Source organism: Mastomys coucha, unplaced genomic scaffold (genome assembly GCF_008632895.1).
Source record: "Mastomys coucha isolate ucsf_1 unplaced genomic scaffold, UCSF_Mcou_1 pScaffold5, whole genome shotgun sequence".
Lineage (NCBI taxonomy): Eukaryota > Metazoa > Chordata > Mammalia > Rodentia > Muridae > Mastomys > Mastomys coucha.
In genome coordinates, this window is record NW_022196911.1 from 107,306,977 (window position 1) to 107,315,541 (window position 8,565).

Genomic DNA, 8,565 nt, shown 5'->3' on the forward strand with positions numbered 1-8,565 from the left:
CACACATACACACACACACACACACATACTTACTTAAATCCCATAAGCACACTGAAATGAATCGCACAATTCAAGGTTACCAAGCTAAGCAAATAAATAGATATTACAAGGGATCTCTTTTTCTTCTTTTTCTGTCATATTTTTTCTCCCTCTCCTTTTTTCCTTTGTCTCTTCCTGTTACCCAGGATCACTACAGAATACAGTGTAACTTTTCTAATGCACGTGTGTAATAAATCTTTCATTCCTGCCATCATATAAATAAGAGATCTGTTCAAGGGGCATGTTAAAAACTGTCCTGAAACTTAATATCTGAAACTTAAATCATGTTTAACCTGCAATGCTTAGGAATGGAGAATCCATTAGTTAAACCATAGAGCCATGTATTTATATACCCACACATCTGGCATGCACACACACACACAAACACACACACACACACACACAGAAAGGGTGGGGTTGGGGCAGGAAGACAGAGACACATACAGAAAATTCACACTTTGTAGCAGGAATTACTTGTCTAAATTAGAATATTACCCTTTCCAAGCCTGGAAAACATGGCTCTAACAATGCTTTCTTCACCAGTTTGAATTTGTTTTCCTAGAAGGCGGGTGGGTATACTTCAGTGCACTGTGCTTCCTTTGCTCTGTCCTCCTCCCATGACAAGATCAGAATGGGGGTAGAGAGCAGGGATCATTGATCTCTGATTGAACAGATTCTCATGCACTGTGTGTTCATACACAGAGTGGAATGTGTGGTTAGCATTCACAAGTCTCGTGCATCTCTCATCTTCTGTGCAGATTTATAATGTGCCTTGACACGCCTGATGACTTACTTAATAAAGATCCTAGACTGGTGCAAATTCTGTGTACATCTCTCTGCTCCCTATAATGTCGACCCTGCTTCCCAAAACTGAAAATGGTGCCTCATATAATTCATGAAACATTGTTATAGGGCTTTTACCAGCACGTAGAGCAGCTGGAGGGACAGTCACTTCTATACACAACACAGACTGGCTTTAAGCAAAATGTATTTCCCATTTTAAATGCAGTTATTGATGTTAAATGAGTCAAGTTGAATACACAATCTAGGTCTCCCTAAACATGAAATTATCCATCAGTTAATAGAAAACAAATTGTGGCATTAGGTCTCTGCTCCATTGGGTACTGTGGTCTGTGTTGCAGGAAAAGCAAATGGAGAGAGAAAGAGGAAGAGAGAGAGAGAGAGAGAGAGAGAGAGAGAGAGAGAGAGAGAGAGAGAGAGAGAGAGAGAGAGAGAGAGAGAGAGAGAGAGAGAGAGAGAGAGAAGATAGAACAGGCCTAATACAGCTGAGTATGATCTTAAATTTCTAATCTTCAGGATGCTACCTACAACATGCTGGGCTTACAGGTATGCACCACCATGCCCTGTTTTGTTTCTTTGTTGGAAATAGAGAGGAAGAGGGGCAGAGGGAGAGGAAACAGGAGAGGGCGAGGGCATGGGCGAGAGGGGAGAGACAGCTCCCTCTTTACCACTTCACCAAGCTCTGCCAAGAGAGATCAGTCCATGGATGTACTTAGTCTCCATGATGAACTGGTAAGGTGTGTATTTAACAAATGTCCCCTTCTCTGTTTTTCTTTCCCTCACAAACAAATTCCTAATTAGGACAGCAGTGTGCTCAGGTGAGGTCATGCAACAGTATTCCTGAGTTTCTCTTTCCTCTGGTGGGGGTGGACTGTGGGGCGTGGGTAGTATTAAATAGCTCCTTTCTGGGCCATGTGCTATCAGGGCAAGTCTCTTGGTGTGACTTTTACAAAAGCACTTTTATAGAGGCAGATTTAGCAGGCATGTATCTCTTCACCATTCCTTGTCACTCCCTTTCCCACAAGAACTTCAGATTTGATAGCTGTTGGCTCTGTAGCCATGTAGTATGAAGGCAAGTGAAATACCTTTTTCTGGAGACAGAGTGGAGGGACAGAGGACCATGACACCCAAGTGTAAATATCTATGTAGTCTTAAAGCAATTCATACATGCATATGATTATATATACTCATGTACTTTGTTTATATTCACTTATCAATTTTCTCTCTGTTCTTGATCCCTCCAACATATCCCCCCAAACTTCATGCTCTCTTGTCTTTTTTTAACCCACTGAGTCCAGTTACCACTGAAACAGGGACCACCTACCAGAGGCCTGAAAAAAAAAATGGACTCTCCCTACTTCAGTAGCTGTTAGCTATCATGTCAGTAGTAACTACTCAGCTGGATCTAGCTCTATGCAAAAGTAAAAATAAACACTGTCTAACCATCACAGGGCAAACCATGTCTCAAGGGAATAACTTTGAAAACAGACAGGCTAGAAAGAAAAAGAAAAAAGATGTAGAGCTTAAGTCCAGTTTGTACTTGTACATGACATTTGTTGGATCTGGTCACTGTGGAAATTACATATTTTCTTGGGAGTTGAGGAAATGCCATCATTATTGTACAACAAACACAAAGGAATTGCCTTTGACCTGGAAATCCCTTCGAGACACTGGTGGCTGAGTGATCTTGATAACAGGACTCACCGGACCTCCTACAGGGGGTGGGGGGGCTGGGAAGTTGTCTTGATGTTCTGTCTTTTCCCACAACCCAATCACATAGGTTCTGTGTCACTGTGGGACTTTTGATGGGGCTAGTTACCTGAAATAAATACCGACCTGGCAAGCCCTGTAGTGATAACAAGAAATCAAAGTAAAATGTCCCCCTCAACCCTGGTTAAATTTTCAGTAAACCTCAGCAAGACCAAATGTCTTAAATTTAGGATATTCAAAGAAACCTTAAAGGTATTTTTAAGGAACCTGAATTCTGAACATTTCTACTTTGGGGGTAGGGTGCTGAGTATGTAGCTCAGTTGACAGAGTACATGCCTACATTGTGTGCATTAAAACATCTCTATCTCCAACAAAGAAACAAAACAGGGCATGGTGGTGCATACCTGTAACCCCAGCATCCTGAAGATTAGAAATTTAAGACCATACTCAGCCGTATTTAGCCTGTTCTATGCCAGTTTGAGCCACATGAAAAGCTTTTGTTGAGAAGAAAAAAATAGGGGCAGGAGAGATGGCTCAATGATTAAGAGCAATGGTTGTTCTTCCAGAGGACCTGAGTTCGATTCCATTCACTAACAGCTCACAACTGCCTGCCATTCAGTTCTAGGGACTCAATGCACTCTTCGGACCTCTATAGGTATCAGATAAGCACATGGTGCACAAACAAAGCTTGCAAGCAAAATATGTTTAGTATACTATAAAATACACACAAAATATGTTTGATATACTGTAAAATTACTTTCTTATATCAGAGTTGGCCACAGGATACAAATCCAGCAGGTTCTAACATCTACCTGTATTTAAATCATCAGGAAGCAGATTCTCCTCAACAGGCAGGCCTGTCTCTAACAGGCCTGCTGAAGCTGATCCAAAGGACTTGTCAGGCTAGCACATTGTTCTGTGACCCGAAGACTTCAAGAAGCCATGTCTACATACCCAGAGTACCCGTCACCCCTTAGCCCTATCTCCACTCTGAAGCTAGTGTTAACTTCCTTTCTCTCACTCCTATTTCTCAAGGAGCTGCATAACTCACATGCAGAGGAAAAGCATCCATCCACATGCACAAAGTACAAGTGGGGTTCACACAGAGCACTTGAATAGAGCAAGCAGCAGGGGAGTACTTCGGGACATCCCGTGCCAAGATCCTCCTGGATACTGAGAAATAGAAACTAATGCTTGGACTTGGTTTGGATAGCTGGGTGGGCAAGAGAGCAAGCAAGGTCCCCAGCAAAGTTCCTGAAAAGACACAGTCCTGGGGGTTGAACGCCCGTCTGTGCTGCCATGACGACTTTCTGTCCCAGTGTTTCTTCCAATCTTCTTGCATCACTGAAATGCTTTAATATGATTCTGCTTTCAGGACTCTGTCCTTGGGTTCTGAGGTGTCATTGGTGCTGAGCTGCCTCTCCTCCTGTCATGCCATCCTGTGCATCATTCCTTGGGAAGGTTCAGGACTGTAGTTTCAGGTCCTTCATGCAGTGTCCAGAGATTGAGTACCAAACCTCTAAGTTAATTAGCTGTGAATTTGAAAGTAAATGGGGCATAGGATCAAGTATGGGAAGAGACAGGAGAGAAGTACAGAGGGTCAGAAAAATTAACAGAAATATAAAGCAGTCAGGGGGTGTATTTAGGAACTGGAGGTAGCTAATAGATTGTCCCAGACACTAGGGAAGCCAAAATACCTAACAAATGGGCGATAGAACCTATAAAGACCATCTCCATGGCCCCCAGTTGAGGGATGGGGTCACCCACACATCTCAAAAATTTTAACCCAAAATTGTTCTTGTCTAAAGGAAAGACAGGAACAAAAAATGGAGCAGAGACTGAAGGAAAGGCCATCCAGAGACTGTCTCACCTAGGGATTTATCTCATGTGCAGACACCAAACCCTGACACTATTGCAGATGCCAAGAAGTGCTTGCTGACAAGAACCTGGTATAGCTGTCCCCTGACAGACTTTGCCAGAGCCTGACTAATACAGAAGTAGATACTCACAGCCAACCATCGGACTGAGCACAGAGACCTCAATGGAAGAGTTAGGGGAAGGAATGAAGAAGCTGAAGGAAGATTTCAACCCCATAAAAAGAACAATATCAACTAGTGGGACTCCTCCCCCCACCAGAGCTCCCAGGGACTAAACCACCAACCAAACAGTATACATGGAAGGATTCATGGCTCCAGCTACACATGTAGCAGAGGATTGCCTTATCTGGCATCAATAGGAGGGGAGGTCTTTGGTCCTGTGGAGGTTTGATGCCCCAGTATAGGGGGATGCTAGAGTGGTGAGGGGGCAGTGGGCAAGTGGGTGGAGAAGCAGCCTCATAGAGGCAAAGGGGACAGGAGATGGGATGAGGGAGTTGCAGAGGGAAGACTGGGAAGGGGGACAACATTTGAAATGTAAATAAATAAAATAACCAAGTTAAAAAAAAAGAAAGGAAGTACCCTTTAAGTTCAGCAGGTATTCTGGTGGAGGAACATGTAACATGGAAAACAGAGAAGATAAAGTAAAAAAAAGAATAGAAATAAAATATTTCTGGCTTTTTAATGTTTCAACCTTACTCAAAATTTATATAAACATTGTAAAGTTGGGGCTGGCAATATGATTCAGCATTTTAAGGGCAGCTGGTTTCTCTTGCCAGTCCTCTTAAGAGGACTTGAGTTCAATTTCCATCATCCACATGATGTAGCAGAATTTTCCCCATCCAGTCACTTTAAATATTAATACAAGAAGCCTGATTGGACAGAAAAAATGGAGACAGAGTGAAAAGTGGCGCAGGCAGAGATGGAGGAGACAGGAGGGGAAGGAAGATGGTGCAAGAGGAAGATGATCCAGATTCCTCATGGCTTTAAATAGCCACAGGTAGTTATAAATATCATAAAGGATAGAATGATTGGGATAACTTATCTAACATAGGTGGGCAGCTTGTATCATTATCAATTGGCTCTGAAGTGATTGTGTGGGCATCTTGTGAATTGAGAATTTATTGGTATATAAATCTGACTGATTAATTATGTTTCAACAGTTTTGATTTTATCAGGTTACTGGGTATTGAGACACTTATCCATGTGGTGGGTGGTCATTGCATGGGTCTGGCATGGCAACAACCCTTCAAGGGAACTTATTGAATGGGGTGGAAATGTTTCAGGAGCTCAAGGACAGAAGTCTGTTAAGATGAGAACACCCCACTGGTGCTATATGGCCTGCTGGTGCCCAGCATAGCTTGGAAACTTGACATTTCTTTTTTAATATTTCCCACAACACACATGGTGATATATAACAATATGTGATTGGAGTCTCATGGTTATCAAACACTCTATTCTGCCCTGTACATGGATACTAAGCATGCACATGGTATGCATACATACATGCAGCCAAGATACATACATAGAATAAAAACAAATAAATCTTTAAAATAATATTTTAAAGAAGTATATTACCTGGAGAGTGCCTGTTGTCTCAAGAAAAGGCAGGCAGCTGTGGGGAGATGGCACAGTGGTGAAGTGATTCAGATTTTATTGCTATGAACAGACACCATGACCAAGGCAACTCACATAAGGACAACATTTAATTGGGGATAGCTTACAGGTTCAGAGGTTCAGTTCATTATCATCGTAGGGGGAACATGGCAACATCTAGGAGGGCATGGTACAGGAGGAGCTGAGAGTTCCACATCTCCATCTGAAGGCTGCCAACAGAATACTGGCTTCCAGGCAGCTAGGATGAGGGTCTTATAGCCCACACCCACAGTGACACACCTACTCTAACAAGGACACACCTTCTAATAGTGCCACTCTCTGGGCTGAGCATATGCAAACCATCACATTCCACTCCCTGGCCTCTTTAGGCTTTAGGCTTGTTCAAACATATGAGTCTATGGGGGTCATACCTAAACACAACATAATGCAAAATGCATTTAGTCCAACTTCAAAAATCCCCATAGTCTATAGCAGTCTCAACAATGTTAAAAGTCCGAAGTTCAAAGTCTCTTCTTACTTTCATCCAGTCACTTAACTGTAATCCCCAAAGCAAGGCAGGAAACCAGCTGGGCAAACTCCAAACTCTGCATCTCCATATCTGACATCAAAGCAGTGTTCAGATCTCCAACTCCTTTTTCATCTTTGTTGACTGCAACAAATGTCTTTTCCTGGGCTGGTTTCACCCCTGTAAACAGCTTTCCTCAGCAGGTATCTCACGACTCTGGCATCTCAAATATCTTGGGACCTCCAAGGCAACTCCAATGTTTAAGCTTCTTATTTCAGTGTCTGGGACCCACACATCATCTTCTGGGCTCCTCCAAAGGGCTGGTGTCACTTCTCCAGCTCTGCCCTATGTAGCACTCTAAGCACAGGTTGGTCCACTCCATTGCTGCTGCTGTTTTTGGTGATCATCACATGGTACTGGCATCTGTAGTATGTTGGGGTCTTCCTCACAACTAGGCTTCATCAGTAACCTCTCATGAGCTCTCTTCATGGTGGCAAGTCTCAACTCCATTGAATGATCCCTTCAATCCTGGGCTGTCAACTGCAACTGAGGCTGCCCCTTCACCAATGGCCTTCCATAGCCTCTCACAGTGCTAAGCCTCAGCTGCTTTTCATGATGCCTTCATGTCTTTAAAACCAGTACCACCTAGGTGACTCTTACACATTACCAAGTACAGCTGCAGCACAAAGTTCAACCTTAGCTATCTCTGGAATACAGCTTCTTTGTGCTCTCAGAAAACACTTCCCAGATGATTTCACCTCAGTGGTGTTGCTCTCTTCTTAATCACCTCTAATTTCTTAGCTCCAGAAAACCAGCATCAATTGCCCTAGTAGTCGCTTCTCTTCTTAATTTTAAAGCCAGAGCCAAATGGCCCAAACAACTGATTTCTGCTGCTTGCCGGGGCTGGAACATGTCTCTTCCATTGTTCAACTTTGTCAATGCTTAGATTAAAGGTGTGTACCACCACACCTGGATTTAAGATTTTCTTCACCTAGAACTTGCTCTGTCCCAGGCTGGCCTTAAATTCCAAGATCTATATGACTTCTTCTCTATGGATCAAAGGTGTGTACCATCATGCCTGAATCGAAATTTAGCTGGGTAGGATCTTGCCTCAAAGTCTTACTCCCTTAATCTGCTATCTCCTAGAATATAAGATTCAGCTCCATTCTACTTCCTGGTGCCCCTTTAATGTTTAAATGATATATTTTATATTCTTCCTTTCTAAGCTTGCTATGCTTGTTCCAAATGCTCTTCATGAGACTTAACTAGAGAACAAAGTCTATGCTTGGTGTTTCTGAGACTTCCATTGTCAATGCAATTAATATAAATCTCTTTACTTTAGCTTTAGGTAGACTCTTCAGACAAGAACAAAAAGCAGCCACATTCTTCACCAAAATACTACAAAAACAGTCTATTGGCCACATATTAACATTCTTCTCCTCTGAAACCTCTAGTGCCAGGCTTCCACAGTTCATATCACCCTCTTCAATGAAGTCTTCCATATTCCTACTACGATGGCCCATTAAACCCTACTTAAAGCATTGCATTGCTTTCCAAATTCGAAGTCCCACAATACACATTCTGCCAAACAAAAGCATGGTCAGGCCTATCACAGCAGTACCCCTGGTACCAACATCTGTCTTAGTTAGAGTTTTACTGCTGTGACCAGACACCATGACCAAGGCAACTCTTATAAGGACAACATTTAATTGGGGCTGGTTTACAGATTCAGAGGTTCAGTCCATTATCATCAAGGGGAGAACATGGCAGCATCCAGGCAGGCATGATGCAGGAGAAGCTGAGAGCTCTACATCTTCATCTGAAGGCTGCTTGCACAATACTTGCTTCCAGGTAGCTAGGATGAGGGTCTTATAGCCCACACCCACAGTGACACACCTACTCCAACAAGGCCACACCTACTCCAACAAGGCCACAACTACTCCAACAGGGCCACATCTTCTAATTGTGTTACTCTCCGGGCCAAGCAAATACAAACTGTAATACCTTGCAAGCATGAGG